At 43.1% G+C, this 19,321-nt stretch overlaps 1 long non-coding RNA gene across 1 annotated transcript; it reads right to left on the bottom strand.

Annotated features, from left to right (window-relative positions):
* Positions 1 to 5,013: 5,013 nt before the first annotated feature.
* Positions 5,014 to 18,883, bottom strand: LOC144379877 (uncharacterized). The gene is made up of 4 exons (XR_013443352.1): positions 17,919 to 18,883; positions 10,639 to 10,703; positions 6,633 to 6,905; positions 5,014 to 6,168 (listed from the first exon to the last, which is right to left on the bottom strand). It is a non-coding gene; the product is annotated as an uncharacterized LOC144379877 (long non-coding RNA).
* Between the last annotated feature and the right edge of the window lie 438 nt (positions 18,884 to 19,321).

Here is a 19,321-nt window from a genome sequence, read left to right as displayed (position 1 = left end):
ACAGTTGTGGAAAGAAGTTCTGATATTAGCAGGACTTACATCACGGTTCAGCACTGCCACACACACCCCGGCCCCCCGGGACCCTGAAGTCCCTTAAACCTCCCAGGACTCACTTTCCATCCTATAAAATGAGAGAGCATCGTGAAATAATACACATGCAGAAGTCTGCTCTATAAAATCATGTCCATGCATGGACGCCCTCAAGGACAGATGTATTTGCCTCACCTGCTTCTCCCAGCACAGAGCCAGTGCTCAGACATAGGCATCCTGACTCCCAGTTAAGTATCTCCTCCAGCCCCCAGGGCAGGAGACCATCGGTGCTGTTGCAGAGAAATTGCAACCGCCCCAGCAACAGGCTCAGAATCCTTTGCAAAAGAGGGATGAGTGCACAGTTCTGTAACCTGAGAAAACAGAGGCAACCCCCCATGGGCTGTCCTTCCCCTAAGATGCTCCTGGCGGGAGGGAAACACAACATACAACACAAACAGCATGGTTAAGTGCCTGGAGGGAGCTGGCCACTGGACCCAGAGAAGCCCAACTGAGGTCCCTATGCTCCAGGAGCAAGTCCCGGGAAAGGGAGTTTCCCCAGAGGAAGTGACTCACTCAGGGAGTGTCCCTTTGATATGGCCTGCGCCAAGCCAAATCTGTTTTGATTACTACAACATCGAGTAATGTGGATGCCCCCCAACCCCACCCACCACACCACCACCACCACCCCCAGTTTCTCACCAGGCCCTCTCCTCTGAATCCACAGGTAAATTTATGGGCAGAACACTCTGCAGGGTTGTGCCAAACATCCTGAAATGCCTCCAGCTCCTCTGGGGTTCCCTCTTTAAAGTTTTCCAAATGTATCGTCACACCAGCCCCAACAGGAGAAATGTGGAAAACATTACCCCCTTTGTGATATCATTGGAGACTCTAAAGCCCAAAAAAGATTTGTCGTCTGCCTGTGAATCAGTATTATAAACTGCCGGAACCTAGGAATCAGTCCCGGTTCCTGCTCCTCGAGCTCAGCCACCACGCCCTTCCCAGTCTTCCCAGTCCGTGCATTGCGGCCTCCTGGGGAGCAGAGTCGGGGTCTTCATGGGCTGTGGTCACCCCGGCACCTGTCTGCCACTCCAATGGCACGGCACGTAATAGGCACTTGGCACAATGCTGCTCAGTGACTGAGATGCCAACTTACTTCTCTCTGAGCTTCCTGTTATGCTCATCTGTAAAACGTCAGGTTTAAATTAGATGATCTCTGAGATGCTCTCCATTTCTAACTGGTATTTTTAGGCCAGCCAAGTACCTTAGTTGGGTAAATGGGGGTAGTGCAAAATATCAGGATTACAGAAGTAAGTTGGGGGCCCAAGGATTGATGGAGGACCTACCATTGGACGTGCAAAATGAGGGAGAGGTGTGAGATACCAGGGCCCACAGCCTGGGGCACACATCCTGGCCAATGATGAGATTGGCAGGCAGGGCTGCTCAGTGGAAAGAACCTCCCTCAGCTCAGGAGTCAGGAGATCTGGGTGTCTGTGCAAAACCTGACTTTGTTTTGTCAACAGAGCCCAGGAAAATTACTTCCTTTCTCTGGACCTCATTGGTTTTAAGTCATAACTGCCCATTCTTCCACAATGCCATGGAAGGAAGAGCTTCTCTCCCTTAATAGGGTGGAGCAAGAAGGTCCCTTCTCCTCCTGCCTGGGACTCTTTCTTCAAAACATGGGTCACATGACTGACATTGCTCATTTTTACATGGAGATTCTTTGGAGCAGGCCATGCCTCGGTCCTGACCCTATGTGTAGAGAACTTCGTAGAAACCTGAGGACGTTATAGACCTTGATCTCCTCTAATTCCTTCCAACATAGTCCCTTTCCCTTTTGTTTGTTAATATTTTAGCTCAGACACCCTGCACAGAGGAAATTATAGACTCTTGGGGCTGGAAGAGACCTTAGGGTCTTTACATCTTGATCTTCTTCCATCTTGACATCCACACATCCAGGATCTGACTGAACATCCCCAGAAGCAAGGGTCTCAGTGTCTCCAAAGCAGCCAGTTGCGTCTGGGACATTTTTATTTATTAGAAAATTCTTCAAAGAAAAGCTGACAGCTTCCTTATTTAAAACAAGCCTCAGTGCTGCCGGTGGTCAGCTCACCAGCTGGTTCTTTGGTATCTGTCTCCTACAAAATGGTTGGGTTTTCCCCCGGAGGATTATCCTTCCATATGTATCATAGTTGTAGATGTACTGCTTTGTCAGGTGTCCCCACCTCCCCCGCCCATCCTCAATCTTTGCCTTGACCCGTTAAGCTCATCTTGACCATTCAAAAATCCCATCGTAGCTTGTTGCTTGTTGCATAATGTCTAACTTTAGGGTTTGTTTGTTTGTTTTTTCTACTCCATTTTCTTTAAGGGGGTGTAATTCAGTGGTTAATTCCATGAGCTAATTTCATACAACTCATCAGGTTTAAGTTGACCGTGGTCTTAGTCCTGGCGCCCTCGGTAGTGGTATGACCTAGTCATGTTACCTACCCTCTCTCAGTGTCCTAGTCTGTAAAAATCAATACTCCTTACCTCATGGGTTGCTAAAGGAATGAAATGAAATAGCACAAATGAGCTGTTTATCCAAGTAAGAGGTCGTGTTAAGGGGACTTAATTTTCCCTCTCGCTCATCTTTGTGTAGAGTCTAAATCCATCTCTCTGTAGCAATTACCATCTTCTTGGTCCTAATTCTATCCTCTGGGAGGATGCAGAATAGACCTAAATCCCTCTTCCATGTGGCAACTCTTCAAATATTTCCATTTAACCACAACCCCCTTACATGGCCCAGGGCTTCACCAGAGAAACTGAGGTGGGATAAAGCGTGTCCAAGTCCTCACCACAATCTGGAAGGAGAATGAAGAAATGCTGACTTCCCAGGCCTGGAGTGACCATTCCAGCATCTGCCTCCAGGAAGAGTGGGGTGAGCCAGGCCTCCTGGAACACTCAACTCTGGCAACACATGATGTTGAAGTGTTGAAACATGCCACTTTGATGTGGCATTAGCTCATGATATTGCTTTATTTTCTTAATTTAGAAGAAAAGCACAGCTGCTAGAATTTTTAATATAATAATAAGTATGGTGGTGCACCGAAGATTTTCAGGAATTTTTCCACAAGAGCACTGCACCCAATTGTGCAATTTTTTTTTCATATCCATGCAAATCTGTTTTTTTTTCCTCTTATGCAAAGACCTTCATTAAATTGTTTTCTAACCTCCCGACCTTTAAACTATTGAATTCTTGAGTGACTAATGTAGCCTGTCTAGTTGAAATAATTTCTAGAACGAGACAGGGTTTAAGCAAACAAATAGTTAAAATGACTTGCTCCATTTGTTAAAGGAGATCCTCAAAAATCTATTTGATATCTTTTTACCTGTTTGGCATGTGAACATGATTTGATCCCATGTTTTGAACTCAATGAAATGAGGTTACTAGATAAATGCAAAATATTATTCTCCTCAGCCAGTCCCGTAACATATTCCACAGGTAATTTTCCTGTCCCTGGATGCTTTCCAAGCTTGGACTGCTATGACTACAATTCCAAGGTTCTATTATGTCATTTTCTGAATAATACTGGAAATTTCTCTGTCCCATGGTAGATAGCTTGGTCAAGGTAGGGCCAATCAAAACCATCATAATTTTTATGACTATTTTTTCTTTACCAGTCCCAATGCCCAATTCACTGATTGTTTATCATGCAGAATAAATCTGGTAATATTTTTATATATCATCTTTATCTATCTGTAAAACTTCTCACAGGGTGTTTGCCCAGTGGGTTACAAGAGTGCCCAGAAATTGATCCTTTTTAGCCTTCTGACCAGGAGCAGCTGGGGTTCTGGGCCAGACTCCTCCAGTGGGAAGCAGCCTTGTCTGTTGACCCCAGTATAACAAAGAAAGCCCATTAGCTTCTTTGGGTGCCCTGTCATGGAAGGGGTTGAGAAACACTGAGCTTTATTGTAAATTTTAGCCCTTTCAAAATACACAATATAATTTTAATACTGTTGGGTCATCCCTGCCTGACTCCACTGGGAGAAGAGTAGCTATGTGTTAGAAGACTTCTTTAAAATCTCAGGTGCTCCATCACATAAAATGGGCCAAGTGTTCTCACCGACGTACTTCCCTCACTGCCCTGAAATAGGCTCCTACTTCAGATCCTCTTCATGTAGCTCAGATGCAATTTCCTCCCAGAAACCTTCTCTGACTCCTCACATTCCAAAGCACAAGTTAGAAATAATCTCTCTATTCTCTGAATCCTCACAGCTCTTGTTCTATCCTTATCTTACAACGTTTAGCAATTTTTCAATCAGTCATATGATGATAGCTCTTCTGGAATGTAAACTTTTGGGAGGTGATATCTATGTTTTATTTTCAATACCCTTTAAAACATTCTTGACAGGACTTGAATTACACATGAAAGGCATTCAACCAGCTAAACCGAAGACAAATTAACTTGACACTTCTCTCTGCTTTGGCCATGAGCACTTATATCTGATTAATTTGGAAATTTGAGTTTCTTAGTAAATATTATGGGGGACAACTTGGGGGGGGGCTTTAAAAAAATTCTGAAAGTTTATGGCAGCTTATTTTTAACAACATGATCTAGACAAAAAAACACATGGAAAGCATTAAACTTTGCCATTAAGCAGAGAAGTACAAATGAAAACAAATTTGAAGCACTGTTTTTTATATATTAAAGTAGAAAAAAAGACTTCATACAGTCAATACTTAGAAGAGTTGTGGTTAAATTGGCTAGTGGCATTTTAAATTAAAACTTTTATTTTTAAATAGTAGCTAAGAGTCATAAAGATGCCTGGGTGAATTTCCCCGGTCGTACCACTCATAGGAATTTTAGAATTCATGCAAAGGTAACAATTCAACAACAACAACAAACAAAATATGCAAAATGCACAAAGATGCCCATGACAGTTCACTAGTATAGCAAAAAAAAAAAAAAAAAAAGCAAACAAACAACAAAAAATTTGAAGACAATGTGAATATCACAAAGTAGGAGGATAATTTTATTATCATACAGTATCCAAAATTAGATTGTCTATTCACTAAAATGCAGACCTTAAAAGGAAAATGCTTATTATCTAATGTTAAGTGAAAAAAATCAGGCCATAAAATGAAATGTGCATTATGCATGCATGATGATGACAACAGAAATAGACAAGAATGTGCAAAAATACAAGTAGTTGAATGTGGTGTAAGACTCTGGCTTGTTTTCTGTCTTAAAGCCATTACATCATCTTTTCAATGACAGACTACATTTTAAGTAATTGAAAACAAAGTCTCATTAGCCTTGTCCTTGTACAAATTCCCAGAGAGAACATATTATTCTTACTCATTTCTACCTCTGCTACTTGTCTTTGATTCTGACCTGCTCCATTCTCTTCTCCCACTTCTCAGTCCCCCTCACTACACTAGAAAAAGACCCTCTCCAAACAAGGAAGCAAAAGGCACCAAGCTTAGCAGAGCAGTGTAACCAAATCCACAAACATCAGAGGACAGGATCTGACAACTCTTTCCCACCATTGCAAAGGCAGACCTAGATTCTTCAATGACCACAAGTGGCCTTGGTTTAATAAGCCTTGCCAATAAGGCACAATGCCCCTGTCCTCAGAAATAGTCCGGGCAGAGCTTTCAGGGGCCCATAAAAGTCTGCACTCCTGGAGGAAGGTGACAACTCTGGCGTCAAACACAGGTTTGTCATTTTCTACAATAAGAGAATGTCCAGTTGTATCAGGCTTTTTTCGCAGGGCAAACACTTAGTACAATGTTGAGGTTGGCAAAGCAAATTTTCACCCAGCCTAGGACTCCCCTCCCTGCCTTCAGGTAATTCCCCGCGTTCAGATGATCAATGAAATCACCTCACGTTGCAGGTTACAAAACCCTTTCACATCCAGTTTTTCATTTGCCCCAGTGAGGTCAGTGTTCTTGTTAACTTCACTTTTCAGAAGAGGACACTGAAGCTCAGAGAAACGAAGTGACTTGTCTAGGGCTGCACGGCAAGTCAAGGACGGAAAGAGGACACGAGCCCAGCCCTGACTTGGGCTCCATGCTCCTTCCGCTCCCCCTGTGCGCTGCCCCTCTTCTGCTCCACTCACACCATGCTTGACGGGCTGCTGCCTCCAGGAGATCTAGGTCTGAAAGGAAGGCAGAACGGGAAGGACAGTGAGTCATCTGTGAGAAGAAAGTCAATGAGTTTTTAAGAAGATGCTGGACTGGGCGCCTGGGTGGCTCAGTTGGTTAAGCATCTGCCTGTGGCTCAGGTCATCATGATCCCAGGGTCCTGGGATCGAGCCCCGTGTCAGGCTCCCTGCTCAGTGGGGAGCCTGCTTCTCCCTCTCCCTCTGCTGCTCCCCTGCTTATGCTCTCTCTCTCTCTCTCTGTCAAATAAATAAATAAAATCTTAAAAAATTTTTTAAAAAGAAGATGCTGGACTAGCCTGACCTACTGCTTCCTTCCCTTGAGATCAACTCTGGGGAACTATAGAGGAAAAGCATTAAATTGCAGAGAAAGCTGAGAGAACACCCTGGAGAGACAGAAGCAGTTTTTATCTGGCACTTATAGAGCATCTGGAATGGTCCCAACCCAGGGCAGAGGGTACCTGGGCTCCTGCAGCAGGATAAAACCAGAGGGGAGCTGTTGCTTCTTAGGGTCTTCATCTTCTGGCCCTGGTGCCCACTCCCATTGCCTTGGGACGGACAGGGCTGGAGCTCAGGCCTCTTGAGCAAGTACTCCTCAGGTGTGAGAGCAGGGCTGTGCCCGAGTGGTGAGAAAGACACATGCAGATTGACCGGTCTCAGGTGGTGACTTCTCGCTCCTTCCAAACCCCCAGGGCTGATGGATTATAATCTCCTCTTCTAGATACCAGTTCTTCCTAAAGTCAAGAGTACATCTGAGAAGCTGTTTGGTGGGGTGAGGAGTGATTAGAACCTGCCATTCCAGGTTCATCCCCCACTTTGAACACATAGATGTCAACACAGATGGGAGTCTGGCCTTTTGCCCTTCCGCCATCAGTGCTGCTGGACAGAGTAGTCCATAACCCCAGAGAAATGGAAGTTCAAGAGTGAAAAGAGAAGTGCTCATATTTCCAAAGAAAAGCCACAAACCAAGTTACAGATTCCAAAAGAAGCAAAGGTATTAGATCTGACAAATCCGGAATTGGCGTGTATTTTTAAGAATTTGTTTAACTTTTTTATATTTAAAAAAATTTAAGAATGATATTCGCAATATATAATGAAAACAAGAAGCCACAAAAAGAATCGAGTAGAAATGTTAAATATGAAAATATAATAGTTGAGATAATGAATACAATAGATGGTACTTAGCAGAATGGATTTGCCTGAAGAATGAATTTGTGAACTGGGAGATCAGATGAGGAATTCTCCCAGCAGAAAATTATTTTAAAAATAGAAAATATAAAAGTTAAGGTATAAAAGGCAAAAGTAGTCCCAGAAAGAAAAAAAAAGAAGATACAAAGGGAGAGGAGGAAAAAATTGAAGGAATAATGGAGATAATCTCCCCTGTATTAATGAAAGATAAAAGACTCAGATTGAAAGGAAGCACAGACAGCAAAAGAGGAGACATAAGGAAAATTGTACTCCTAGACAGAAATTATGTTGAAATTTAAGAATATCAGAGATAAGGTAAAATTGTAAAAACTTCCCAAAAGAAAGAGAGAAAGCAGATCACTTACAACAGAGTAATACCGAGATCAGATTTTTCAGCAGGATGTAAGGATACAAGAAAGCAATGAAGTCTTCAAAATTTGGAAAGTTCACCATTTCATATCCAGCTAAACCTTCATTCCAATATGAAGACATGATAAAAATAATCTAAGACATACAGAGTCTCAGAATGTTTGCCACGCAAAAACCCACATATAAAACAGGGGTTTTATTGTTTTTGTTTTTTTTTTAAAGATTTTATTTACTTATCTGACAGAGAGAGTTAGTGAGAGCAGGAACACAAGCAGGGGGAGTGGGAAAGGGAGAAGCAGGCTTCCCGCCGAGCAGGGAGCCCGATGCGGGGCTCGATGCGGGGCTCAATCCCAGAACCCTGGGATCGTGACCTGAGCCGAAGGCAGACGCTTAACGACTGAGCCACCCAGGCACCCCCATATAAAGCAGTTTTAATGATGTGCTTGTATAGGTAGGAAAAAATCTAAGGGATAATGGAAGAAATATGTGAAGTAAGTATTTTTGTAAAGTTTGTGGTTGTCTTAAAAATAACTAGAACCAAAGAAAAGAGAAAGCAAAAGCATATCCACAAAAAATCAGAATTTGAAGTTAAGGTGAACTCAGGACGGTGAAGTAGGGGGAGGCCAAAGGACATATTAATTAATTAATTAATATTAAGAGCATATTAATGTTCTTGTCTTATAGCAGAGAGAACATAGACAACTTTAAAACAATAACCAAAGGGATAAAGAGCATAGAAAAAAGGGACAAATTAAAAGAATAAACTAATAAAGTAGAAGAAAGTCTTAATATATGGATAACTACTATTTTTTTTAAAGACTTTATTTATTTGTGTGTGTGTGAGAGAGAGAGATAGAGCAGAAGCAGGGGGAGCAGCAGGCAGAGGGAGAAGCAGACTCCCCGCTGAGCAGGGAGCCCGATGAGGGCGATCCCAGGACCCTGGGATCATGACTTGAGCGGAAGGCAGACGCTTAAATGACTGAGCCAGGCGTCCCTAACTACTATATATGAAGATGAGCTAACTTGCCAAATAAAAACCCAAATCCAGGTATTTCCTAGACACATTCTAATACAACATACATGCCCAAGATGAAAACAAAGGATGAAAATGATTAATCAGGCAAGTAGAACAAAATGAAGTTGGTGTCAATGTAATATTATCAGACAATATGAAGACCACAACCTTTATGCTAAAACTAGCCAAGTTCTGCGAGAAAGGATAATTACATAGCTCCGCCACTTATGGTTATGGATGTAAAAATTCCAAAGAAATTTTTAGTAAATCAAATCCAATAGTTCATTAAAATTATCATATACCACAATGACCTTTTTCCCAGGTATATGAGGATAGCTTTCCAATTAGAAAATCCATAAACATAATTCACCAGATCAGCTAAACGTGGTTAGCACAGTAAGAAAAGAAATTGGAGGGGTAAGAACTGAAAAGAGGAAATAAAATTAGCCCTGTTTTCAAATAATGTGATTTTTTTGGACTAACTTTCTTTTTTTTTAAGATTTTATTTATTTATTTGACACAGAGAGAGAGAGAGAGAGCACAAGCAGGGGGAGTGGGAGAGGGAGAAGCAGGCTCCCCGCTGAGCAAGGAGGCCGACGAGGGGACTCGATCCCAGGACTCTGGGATCCTGACCTGATCCGAAGGCAGATGCTTAACCAACTGAGCCACCCAGGAGCCCCTGGACCAACTTTCATATTTGTTTTTGGTGAGAAGGGTAGTCATGGCTGGAACTGGAAATTTGTAAAACCGCTTAGAAACACAGTTTGATCTTGTCTCGTAAAATTGAACTTCATGGACCCCCAAACCCAGCAATTCTCCTAGCACTGTGCTTAGAAGAGGGCTTGGCATGCTGTATGCCAGAACATACAGATATTAATGCTCATAGCACTGAGGTTCACACTAGCAAACAAATGAAATCCCATCAACACAGGAGCTGATGAATAGGTTATGGTGTATTCAAATTAAATAAACACCAACAAGCAACAATATGGACAAGTCTTTCCAATATAATATTAATTAGAAAGTAAAAATATCAAAACTATTTGTGCATGCTGTCTTTTTTATAATATTAAGAACAACACTAATAAAATATACTTTTAAAGGATTACCTACAGATGAGATAAAATGATTTAAAAAAGAAAGGAAAGGAATGATGAACACAAGATTCATGATGATGGCTATTTTGGGTGGGGGTCTCAGGAGTGGGACAGGGCAGACCACAGAGGCAGATGTGGTCAAGTGACTGTCAAAGTCCTACTTTCCACATTGAAGGGACATTTTCGAATGCTTGTTACATCGGATTAACTACGCAAATAAATACAAGAGTGTCATACGTGAAACAGGGATTGTGATTAATCCAGTTCTAAGTCCCTGAGATCGAAAAGAAATATTTCAAATGGGAGACTTCAGGTGCTGAGGCCCTGGAGGTGATTTCTTTGAGCAGGACTGCTGTCTGAATCATGCATTTTAGTGGCCATTTGTTCCATTAGCCCTGGAGGACTGCCTAGTTCCTTAAATATAAGTACCAAGACTGCTTTAGAGATCATGGGCAAAGACCCTACATTTCCACGCTCAGACACCCTGACATTAGCCAGAGGCAGGCATTTGCTTCTTCAAAGCCATAGTACCTTAACCTTCTCCTCGCCTAAGCCCCACCCCCCTTACTGTTCTGCATATTGCCTCCAGAGAGTCACTGCTAAATTGCTAAGCTGAGCAGAGTTCTTTTCCTACATCACTACCTCTGGAATCAAGGCTTTGGCTGGGTCTTGTAGGACCTCAGTGATTTTTCCTCAGTAATATAGCACTGCAATACTCACCAGTCCCTGAATATTTCCTGCAGCTTCATACCACCATGCCTTTGCTCATGCTGTTCAGTCTACCTGCAATACCCTTACCCTCATCTGTTGAGATTCCACTCATTTTCAGATCTCAGTGTCCCTTCTTCCTATTCTGTGCAGACCTAGAGAGAAGGGGCAGTGGGTAGAAAGGGTATGACTATCCACGTGCTCAGGAATAACAGCAGCCTTATCATGGACAAAGTGTAGACATTCAGAGTTAAGCCAGTGACCAGAGCCTACAAATCACATCCAGGTTGCAACTGAGGCCTCATTCTGGTGCCCCCCCACCTGTGTCCGTAGGGCCTGAAACTCTGATCTCTTTCCCAGTCTCCCAGAGGTGGTTTCTAGACACCATTATGGAAAGAGCTTGGGCTTTGGAGTCAGACTAACTTGAGTCATTCTGGATCTACTCTTTAAAATGCATCGATCATGTGTTATGATGAGCACTGGGTGTTCTATGCAACTAATGAATCGTTGAACACTACATCAAAAACTAAAGATGTACTATATGTTGGCTAACTGAACATAATAAAAAATGCTATGAAAAAAAATAATAAAATGCATCGAACCTATGGAACTTTAAACCTTTACACTCCGAAAAACAAGAGAACAATTTAAATAGTGCAAATGATTGTGCCCATCATTTCATTAAGTTTGCAATGTACCCCAGTGAGCATGAGATGACACACGAGAATCTGTTGCTTGTGTAAAACTACATGTTTTGTACTTTGCTGACAAATTCAAGGACTTCCAAGGCTATTGACTATGAGCAATGTTTACCTCACACGCTGATTTTCAAATCCTAACCCCTGGGTGAGAAGCTACTCTCCTGTAGAAGCTTTGTGACTTTGAACAAGTCTCTCAATCTCCCTGAACTTTGACTTCGTCATTCTTAAATTCTTTTAGGAGTGTGGCACCTCAACATCTGCCATCCCACCTGAGCTCTCTTCCCACAAAAAGTGGGATCTGCCTTCCTTCCCCTAGAATATGGGTGGGTCGATGACTTGCTTATCACTAACAGAGTAAAGGAATGCAATGTGAATTCAGAGCAAGGTCACAAAAGGTGGCCCAACTTCCCTCCACCTTTTGTTTTGTTTTGTTTTGTTTTCTGGAACAGTTGCTTTTCGAGCACCAAGCCTCCATGTAAAACATTCATTTACCCTGAGACCACCACGCTATGAGGAAGCCCAGGCCACAGAGACAGGCCACATACAGGTGCTCCCATCCCAGTAGGCAGATAGTGGCAACTGCAGACATATGATTTATGATGCCTCCAGATGAGTCCAACGCAGAGCTGGTGAGCCCTGAGCCTTTGCATCTTCCAACAGAGGTCCCAGACATCATGGGACAGAAACGAGCTGTCCCTTTTGTGACCTTTCTGAATTTCTGACCCATAGAACCCATCTCATAATAAAATGGTTGTTTTCTGCTACTACTTTTTGGGGGTAGTCTTCAAAGTAGCAATAGAAACTGAATCGAAGATTTTTCTGAGGTCTGAATGAGATGATTTACATAAAATACCTGGCACAAAGCATGTGCTCAGAAAATGGTGGCTGATACCAGTCTTGTGTCTCATGCCTGGTCTAGCAGCATGAGGTCAGCACTCAGTTTTTCTGAACTAAGGCTTCTCATTAGGAATATCTCCCTGAGGAACTCCAAGGTTTGGAGTGTGCATCAAATAGGATGACGGATGTGAAAATGTTTTGGAAACTGTAACGTTGTGTACAAGTCAAAGGAATGCTTACATTTATATTTGTCCACTAAGAGCTCAAGATAGGAGAGCACCCTAATAATCTTTTGGTGGCAGTCAGTACCTGAAATTCTGAGATCAAAGGACCTTGGCCTGAGGCCCCACATTTGCTCCCTGTTAGAGATCATGAATTTCAACCATCCATCTAATAAACTGGGGAAGGAGGTTGTGTCATGTTTATCAGCTTCTAACAGTTAAAATGTGACCTGTATAGGACATGTACAAGACACTAAATTCAGCAACTGTGATGCAGAAATAAGCCCATCGACCATAGTTCCTTGCAATGGCCTGTGGGGCCAGTTCTAGGGACAATAGAACAAAGGAGATCTTAGAAAACACCCATGAGTTGTAACAAATTGTCACAACTCAAGAGTTGCCATCTCTCTACATTTACAGGCTTGAGGGATGGCACGTCACATCCATATAAATCAATAGGATAAGTATCATGTTCAACTTGACCTCTGAGATTCTAAGATATAGTTTTGTCACCCAGTGCATTGATGATCTGGAGGGAAAAGCACCACATAATAGAATTTATTTGTTCATTTTGAGAGATAATTATGTGTTACCTTTGAAAAGGATACACTGATGAATCGAACAAAGATTTTTGCCCTAAAAGAACTTATATACTAGCCAGGGAGATATGGTGCATAAGTATAATTAGTTTTCTTTCCCACTACTTCACTTCACAGCCTTGTGCTCTAGCCAAACAAACCACCCTTTCACTAGTCATCAAACTTCCCATGGTTTCCCTGCCTCTATGTTCACAGTATTGACTCCAATGGGCTTCCTCTTGTCTCTCACGACCATTTGTTTCCCCAAACCAAGCTCCAATGCAAACCCCTCCATGAAGACTTTCCTGATACCCCCGAACAGTAAGTGATCTCTCTCTTCTCTAAAGGTTCTTTGTATTGGCTTTAAAATGTGATACTTTGTATTTGAGTTATTTATATCCATGTCTGAACTCCCTGGTAGATATGAGCTCCGAAGGCAGGATCTGTATCTATGAAGTTGACGATCCAGTCATGTCTCCCACCAGATATAATCAAATGCAGTAACATTTTGATAAAGTGTGGTTAGTTTCCATAGCAAGTGTTATTCCTCTCTCCCCCTTCTTCTTCTCCGCATATGAAAATTAAAGTGTGGTTATCCTGTGAATATCTGATATAGACTCTAGAAAATATGAGCCCAAAGTACAGGACAATATAAAATTCTTATGTTTCTTTTCTAATGTTTGTTTTATGAACCTAAGACCTGCAAGTATTCCCAGACTTCCTGTGGCAAAGATCATCCTCTTAGTTTCTAAGCAAAATCCCCTAAAGAATAGAAAGATTGGGCAATATTCTGCTATGAAATGTCAGAGCTTGAAGATACCTTAGGGATTATCTAGTTTAATCAACTTGTCTTAAATATGGGGTAATTGAGGTTGGGAAAAGGGATGAGGCTTGTCCAGGGTCATAAAGTGATTTGGGGACCAAAATGGACTTCAAACACAGTCCCTGGGTGGCCACGGCAATGTCTCCGTCTATATACAAGACCGAGTTGACAAGCTGACCCTGCTCTTGGTTCAAACCCTGTCTGAAAATTCTGCCCCAAAAAGAGCCTAGACCATTACAAGCTTTACAGCAGGCCTGCCAGAAGCTTTGCTGAATAGATCATTTGCCCAGCCTTATATGAGGCTAAAGAACTTGAAATGAGCTGGACATGCTGTGTCACCAAGAGTCCCGAAGGAACCACATGGGGACCAACATAAGACTAAGCCCAAAGACAGCAGCCGGGGCCAGTAGGGGACTGTGTCTTTAGAGGGACAGACTCCTAGAGCTGAGAGAGCCTTGGAGATCATCCACAAGAGGAAGTAGCACTGCCTCATGAGGGAGGGGTCTTCTAGAAACAACCCTGTTATTTACCTGCCATGTAACTTTCAAGTCACTGCCCCTCTCCAGCCTCAGTTTCCAAGGATATGAAACAAACAGTTTGGGTTAGATAATACCAAACGTACTTTTCAAATCTGATACTTTATTCTAGTCTACAGAACATCCCATTTCCTAGTCTGACAGGTGAAGAAAAGGAGGCTTATGGAGGATCTGTAACTTGCTTAAGGTCACACAGTGTGTTGGTGGCCCAGTGGTGACCACAGCCCAGGCCAGCATTTTATCTACTGCCCTATGTAGCTGGAGCCCTCCATTCCAAGCTGCCTGTGGCCTTGAGGGGAATTGTGCAATTGCTGTCCCAGGGCTGTTGCAATTGCCCTCTTCTCTATCCCCTTGAGACCGCTGACCACGTACAGAGGGCTGCAGGAAAGGGGTCTGAGTCTTCTTCACCCTAGAAGTGGAGCAAGGATCAAATCCTTGCCGTTCTTTCCTCCCTTTCAGTAAAATGAAACCAAAACCAAACTCCTTAACTTTGGGGGCAGAGAGGCTCCAGAAGAGGTGCCCCTCGGCCTCTGCTTATGCAGAGCCCCAGCACCCCGGGCCTGTGAGCGTGAAAGCCCTCCTGGGGCAGGTAGAGCTCCTGCCTGAGTCTCTGCAGAGTGAAGCCAGATGAGGAGCGAGAACCAGACCAAGGCGCTTGACCCAGGAGAAGCAACACTGGGGCCAAGGGGTGTGGAAAAACTTCAGCCAGCATGGCTCAGAGACTTCTTTCTTAGTGACTCTGAGTCACCTCCAATCCCATCAAGAAATGCGGAAGGAGGTAGGCAGAAGGAAAAAGAATCCTACTTTAAACCTTTCATTACTTTTGAGACTTACAACTTCTCTTGGGGCAGGAAACAGAAAGCATTTTCCTCACCTATCTCCTTTGCCATACAGCAGAAAAGCTGTTTTAAAAAGGGCAATTGAAGTGGGCCAGCTCTGAATATCAGACATGATTACTAGAAAATCCAATAGGTTTCTTATCTTAAAGACACATAAAACCCAGGGCTCCCACTTCTTCCTCAAGAGGAAGCCACATGGCTTTGCAAACCCTCAAGCCAGGAGAACTCTAATTGATGATCCTGTTTTTGATGTGACTTGCTCAAGGTCATAAGAAAGGCAGTGGCAGAGGCAAAAATTACATATAGATTGCCTGTCTCCCTGACCCCAGTTCCTGTTGTTGGAGGGACGCAATGAAAGTAAGAAAGGAAGCAGGTCTCCAGAGAGATATCATGCCTCTTCCTAAGTCTTTTTTTTAAAAAATAGGCTTCAGATAACCAGAAGTTTGAGGTCAGAGGATAACTTAAGGCCATCAGAAGTTGGCCAGATTGGACTTGGGGCCTCTAGAGAATTCTGTCCTTTTGGCAGTCAGATACAGTGATGAACGCCAAGCCAGGCCTGTGATTTGGGCGCAGCTCCAGGCTCCAGCCCCTCTGAGCCTGGGCTCCAATATGCACAGGGAGCTCAGCAGCAAGCAGGGTCCGTCCCTGAACATACGCTTTTAATCAGAGACACTGGGACCTGGATGGAACCTTAGCATGATTTAATTTTTCTCACATCACAGCAGATGTAGAAATTGAAGGCCAGGCCGACACGGGACAGGACACGGGATGCTTGTGCGAGGTCACATGGGAATTTAGGAAACCACACAGTGGGGTGGAAAGGGGTAGCTTTGGGCTGCTAACCTGGTTCCAAATCTCAGCTCTGCCACTTATGGGCTAAGATACCCCAGCTGAGTCACTTGAGCTCCTTGGATAGCAATGTCCTAATCTGTAAAATTGAAGGGGGCACAGCTATATTGCCAAAATTACAGGACTGTTAGGATAATTAAATGAGTTGAAAAATATCAAAGTGATTCATAAACAGGAAATCATTATTCATACTTTAATGTTGGTATTAAATTACAATAAAACACAACCTAATAACAACAATAGTGTACTCTTCTGAGTGCCCACCACAGGCCAAGTACTTCACACACACTGTTTCTTTTAATTCCTAGGAAGACCGGGGAAAGACTTTCACCAATAACCATATACTTGGGGCAGGGTTTAAACCAGGTCATTTAAACATAATCTCTCACATAGTACCTTCAACCCTGGTCCATTCCCAGGCCACATTTGGCTTCCCCTTCTCTCACTCACCCCCTTTCTACTGAATTAGCGGTTCTTTGGTGTTGAGGGCAGGGTGTCTCCTCATGTTTTTTTGGCCCCAGGAGATATCCTAGTACTTTATGCAAGGTAAATATCAGTTAAAAATAAATAAAATAAAGAGCAACCTGATAGATAAATTAATATTTCTTTTTTAGAAATACCTTAATGGAGGGATCATTTGGTTTTTATCCAGAATCTACCAATGTTCAGCTAAGCCAGGTGGAAGATAGATATGTTCCAAGATGTTCCAAGATAACTAAGCCATATAGAAAACCTAAGCTTGTAAAAGTTTTCAAACAAGAAGATGAGTCTATGAGATATAATCTGGCAATTTGTAAAGAGCGTTTTCTTTTTGCTTCCATAAACATCTTCTCTGTTAGCTTTTCACCAAACTGATCGGTCTGCCCAGATATAAGTTCAGGACATCCCTAATATACCCCAAGTGGTAGGACTTTGCTGGTATTTTTTCAGCCTGTCTTCACAAGGGACTTGTGTGTCAACCAGAGACTGTGCTTTTTAATGAGCAGCCTTGCTGCAGGAATAGCTGCCCCCTTCCCAGGGCTTGAGACCTTTCATCTTCCCTCTGACAGTGTTGCAGTCTTCCTTTCTTTGGCAGACTGCATTTTTTTGAAGATGGCTGCAACAATCTATTCCATACCACGCACTCTTCCAGAAACCTGTCACTCCTCCCATCACATTGTGGGGTCTGAATCTCCTTTTGAATCTGGGTGGGGTCGTGACTCGCTTGTAAACATTTCAATACTGTGTAAGTGATGCTGTATGATTTCTGAAGCCACATCATAAAAAGTGATGAAGCCGATTCCTCTTTGCTCACCTGGAGTCCTGAGCTGCCAAGGGAGCAGTCCAGCTGCGCTGAGGCTGCCATGCTGTGAGGAAGCCCAAAGAGGGATGAGAGGAAGGAGTCCTGAGAGATGCCTGGCTTGCTCCCAACTGCTCCAGTACCCCCTCCCCAGCTCTTCCAGCTCCAGCTATTGTCTGCAACCACTGCAACTGGGCCACTGAGCCAGAGAGGCTCAGCCCAGCCCTCTTAAACTCCTAACCCACAGTTTAAACCACTATGTCCTGGGGAGTTTTGTTTGCAGCCCAAGCAACTGGAACTTACTCTTTTCTCCATCCCGCTGCCCAGTCTGATTACAGCAGCCTAGACACATGCCAGGGCATTATTAGTATCAGGGAAGACACTCAGTCATGCTCCTTTCATCTGCTCTTTGTTAATAGTAATGCATCTTGGCTCCATCACCTACCACATGAATGCTCTTAGGACATCTCATGACATCTCAGACCTGGCTTCCCTCAATAGGAAAAGGGGAGTAAGAATTGTTGCCCATGAGGGCTTCACAGATAATGATGTTTATTACATTCTACAACACTCTACATTTTCCTGAGAAGATCACATACACTGTCTCATTCTAATCTTTACAACAACTTTGTGAGGTTGCTGGGAGGATGTCATTATCCCTCTGGCCCAGTTAAGGGAAATGATACTCAGAAAGGTTGATGACTTACATAGGTCCCAGGAGCAGCTGGTCCAGTTGGAAGCAGAATCTAGATCATCCGTGTTCCAGAACCTGGCCCTGGTCTGCACAATCTCATGAAGTATCAAGGTTCCTAGCTGCTTTAGTTTCTTCTCCACTTGTATCCTCTCTTGTTTCCCTAAGATTCTGTTCCATTTTGCCTGCTGCCCCTAACCAAACATCTCTTCATCTTCAGCTCTCCGAATTTGGTATAGACTCAGTCTTTCACAGCTTTATAGTGTTCCCTTGAATCATCACTCTCAAAGGAACATGAGATGCACCCTCTTGGGAAAGACGGAAGGATTGTTTTGAAATCTCCACCAGTGAATAAGAGTTTAAATTTCAGACAGTCAAAGCCCAAATGCATTCAGAGCTTCCTTCATTAACTTCACATATTTAGGATTTAAATCAACCCTATTAAACAGATCTCCTGGAAATGAGAAATCCAGCCCTGGAAAGTTATCTAGTCCTGGCTTGCCAACAATTGTATAGTAAGATCAAGTGAAGCCTGTAGTCTTAATCTCCAGTGGGTCTTAACCTCTAGTATTGTGGCTTCAAAGTCAATACTTGTTTTACTCCTTGCACTGGGCACAGGGAAAAACTTAGCAAAAGCTCTGTTCACCACTTCCAGTGGGTGCTAGTCATCATAAAGCAGGACCTGGCTAAGAGTCAAGGAGGGAATTCCAGCCTCCCAGGGGAAAGCCATGGGTCCCAATATACTCAGAACCCCAGGTAATACACCTGAGAAGTGCCAAATCAAGGGTCCAAGGAAGAAGGCCCTGGAGTGCTATTCAGTTCTCTGGGGACTTAGAGAGCTCTGGAGTAGCTTTAATGGGGAGAGTCAAGACCAATCATTAAATGAACCTAAATTGTAGAAATTGTAGGTACACTAAGCAAATGTATGACTTCGGGGCAATCAGTTCCTCTCACTTTCCTTCCTTTGTAGAGGGATGAATGAGAAGTGGTCTGGAAAGCCAACTCTACCACGTTCTGCTGTGATGTTCATCATGCTGAGCCCCAGCTTCCACATCTGTAAAATGGGAAAAACAGCTATATAACAAGGTTGTAGTGAGAATTAAATTGGACAGCATGTACGGAAAAGTGTAATCTTACATCTTAAACTAAGTGGGTGACAAATGTTATTTCCTTTTCACCAACTCCTTCCCTTTGCATTCTAATATTCTCTGCTCTTCTGACCAAATTTACCCGACGGTTGCTTGATTTTTTTTCTGATCTTAATCAAGTCAGAGAAGGTTAGTGAGGTCATGGTGCATAAACCATGCTGAGGGTCGAGGGCGAGTTTTAGGTAAATTGTGGTTTTAATGTATGAGAAAGAGCCTGTAACTAGTGGGGGTTTCCATTTTTCAGTGGTAAGATGCTGCAAGCATGGGTTTG

The sequence above is a fragment of the Halichoerus grypus genome, chromosome 1, assembly GCF_964656455.1.
Source record: "Halichoerus grypus chromosome 1, mHalGry1.hap1.1, whole genome shotgun sequence".
Lineage (NCBI taxonomy): Eukaryota > Metazoa > Chordata > Mammalia > Carnivora > Phocidae > Halichoerus > Halichoerus grypus.
The sequence above is the reverse complement of the archived record's forward strand: the minus strand, read 5'-3'. Positions and strand labels throughout refer to the sequence as shown.